Genomic DNA, 2,969 nt, shown 5'->3' with positions numbered 1-2,969 from the left:
TGTCATACAAAATTTGCAGTTGTTATGCAGCACCCTACAGCACAACTGATGAACAAAAGACATGACCAATTCAAATCAAATCACTTTATTGTCACAATACCATGAACGCAAGTGTACAGGTGGTGAAAGTCTTGGGTGCAAACTGCAGCATGACAGTATGGATGACAAATGAATGAATAAATATGAAATACAAATACTGAATATATATGCAACACATAGGGACTCAATACAGGTAGAGAACAATATATGGTAAATATTATGCTATACAGCTCATGAAATGAAAACAATAATAATCACAGTACACATATACCTTTGCAGTGCAGCACGGTATGAATTAGTGCAAACAGAATGTCAGGGTGCAGAATAATAGGGAGTCCAGTCACTGTAACTGATAGAGTGCAGTGCATATGAGGTTGGTGGGGTGTGCTGTGTGGTGTTACTGGTACGAGTTCAGTTCAGTCTGATCGCCTGTGGAAAGAACTTGTCTCGCTGTCTGCTGGTGCAGGTTCTGCGATAACACCTGCCTGATGGTAACGGTGAGAGCAGTCCATGGCTCGGGTGGTGTAGATGTCCTGGAGAGACAAAACATGTATTTAGGGTGTGGTAAATCAGTAAACAATATATAGTATTTTTATTTCTAATTGTTGCTCTGGACTTGCCATTGATTCTTGTTGGAGGTATGGGCCAAAATAATCCCTCCACAACTATCTTGCAGCTGTTCAGTTGTGAAATTTACTTTTATGGGCCGTAACATCTGCGCTGTCACAGTAGAGCTGTTTGTGAATGCAGTCTTCACAGCAGATACCTGATGGGTTCAGGCAGCAGTGCAGTACTTGGTGGCCATTGAATTGATATCTTCATCAACTGGCTTCATCTTCCTTCAAACAAACAGACAAAACAATAAGTCAACATTAACTCCAGAGAAATGGTGTTGGTGAATACAGGTGCAGGTGTCAGTACTCACCATATTCAGTCATTTTCTGCCCAAATCCCAGAGATGATGCACAGCTGATTTGCTCATTCTAGGAGCTATAAAATATATGTGAAAAATGATTTGACTTGAAGAGTCTTTTGAGAGATCAACATCAATGCTGTACCACACATAACTGCATTGAATACAGACATACCAATGGAAATGTGCAACTTTTCAGCTCTCTAGTCTTTTCTGTTTGTGCACAAGAAGACCACGTTCATTCCTCATTCATCAAGACTGGTTTGACTTGCTTGCTGTGACTGATTTTCTTTGTGTTTTTGGTCTTCAGCTGTAAAACAAGAAAATATATATTGACCCCATGTTTAATTATTATTGTTGTTTAAACATATAAATGAAGCAGTTATAATTATATACTTCAAGCTCAAGTTCCCTGGCTCTCGCAGGCTCCTTGAGTTCATCTGTATACACCAGATTCAGAGTCTGAGAAAAGGCCATCATGCAAACTCTCAGTTTCTACCTTACAACAGAGCATAAAAGAATGTGTAAGTGAGTGAGGGAGTAAAGGAATAAGATGAAGAGAAATAGGCAGAGAAAGGCAGAATTTTGTGTGTAATTTTAACAGAATGAAAGGAACATTTCAGAGTTAACATTTTATGACACAGAGGAACAATATCGTTGGAATCTCTTTCAGAACAATTATTTTTTTCCAGCTGATGAACAATAAAAACATTGACAGCCAATCAGAATCCACCAGACTTTAAAGAGCTTGAGCATTTTATGGCAGACAACATAACCACAGCGCATGCTTATAATAAACAGAACAGTATCGTCTGTTGGTGTGGATGCTAAAATAGTTCTCATTATAGTTCTTGTTCTTGGTGTGAACAGCTTTAAGTGATCTGATTTGGCCAAATTAATTGAAGATCTGATTTGTCACGTGACAAGTTAAACTAGCATTTCCAGACTCTTGCTTCTTAGACAGATGCGTTCAATAAAAATCAACATGGAAAGAAAGGCAGACTATGAGGTGTGGACAGTTATCACGTACTGTTGGAACAGGAAGAGACGGCACCAATTTGTAAAGATTAATAAAGAATACAATGGACTTAATATAAACTGTATGATATAAACACTCTTACAATGGCCACAATCTGCTTGGCAGTTGAGGCAATGGCCAATGACAGCAGTAGGAGTAAAAGTCATAGAATTTTGTACGAGTATGCTTGTGCAGTATCATATCAATTTGCAGACTTGGCAAATTGTATGAATTATTACTACTTCAACATGAGACTTTTCTGGGGTTTCTTCCTATGATATAAACACTCTTACAATGGGCACAATCTGCTTGGTAGTTGAGGCAATGGCCAATGACAGCAGTAGGAGTAAAAGTCGTAGAATTTTGTACGAGTATGCTTGTGCAGTATCATATGAATTTGCAGACTTGATAAATTGTATGAATTATTACTACTTCAGCATGAGACTTTTCTGGGGGTTCTTCCTGAGGGAGCCGTGGGGTGTGTAAACCAAAGTTTAAGAAACATCAATTGCAGTGCAAAATGTCTGCAGTAAAGTTCAGTCAAAGTGCTCAGACCGACACAGATGTACCATTGGAAGTGTTTGCCTTTGCAGCTTTTGGTCTTCTCCATAAACGCACAAGATGGTCAGATTCAAATCCCATGACAGGCCTTCCTTTGGTTTCAGCCTCCTTGACAGCTTCTTCAAGATCAGCATTGGGAGCGTCGAGTTGAAGTTCCCTGTTAATTCTAGCAGAGAGAGAAACTTTTACAAGAGATGGCTTCTTCAAAGAGCTGCTGGAGTATGTGATCTGATGTAACTGCAAGACAGAAAAAAAATATTGAATTAAAATGACTTCACAAAAAGGTATTAAAGGCGTGGCAAGCATTGTGGTTACTGTGCTTTACAAATAGTATAGAGTAAAAACACAGTTACTGTGGTAAAACCATGGTAAATGCTGTGGTTATTGTGCTTTAGTAACTACAAATACCACAGTAAAACTACGATTACTGAGGTAACG

At 38.7% G+C, this 2,969-nt stretch overlaps 1 long non-coding RNA gene across 4 annotated transcripts; it reads right to left on the bottom strand.

Annotated features, from left to right (window-relative positions):
• Window positions 1-664: 664 nt before the first annotated feature.
• Window positions 665-2,623, bottom strand: LOC107586357 (uncharacterized). 4 transcript variants are annotated; one of them, XR_001609354.1, is made up of 5 exons: window positions 2,540-2,623; window positions 1,349-1,451; window positions 1,128-1,262; window positions 965-1,029; window positions 665-878 (listed from the first exon to the last, which is right to left on the bottom strand). It is a non-coding gene; the product is annotated as an uncharacterized lncRNA (long non-coding RNA). The 4 variants fall into 4 exon arrangements; XR_001609353.1 differs by having other exon boundaries at window positions 1,349-1,447; XR_001609351.1 differs by lacking the exon at window positions 1,349-1,451.
• Between the last annotated feature and the right edge of the window lie 346 nt (window positions 2,624-2,969).

This window comes from Sinocyclocheilus grahami, unplaced genomic scaffold (genome assembly GCF_001515645.1).
Source record: "Sinocyclocheilus grahami isolate Dianchi unplaced genomic scaffold, SAMN03320097.WGS_v1.1 scaffold80.1, whole genome shotgun sequence".
Taxonomy (NCBI): domain Eukaryota; kingdom Metazoa; phylum Chordata; class Actinopteri; order Cypriniformes; family Cyprinidae; genus Sinocyclocheilus; species Sinocyclocheilus grahami.
This window is presented reverse-complemented; position numbering and strand designations above follow the sequence as displayed.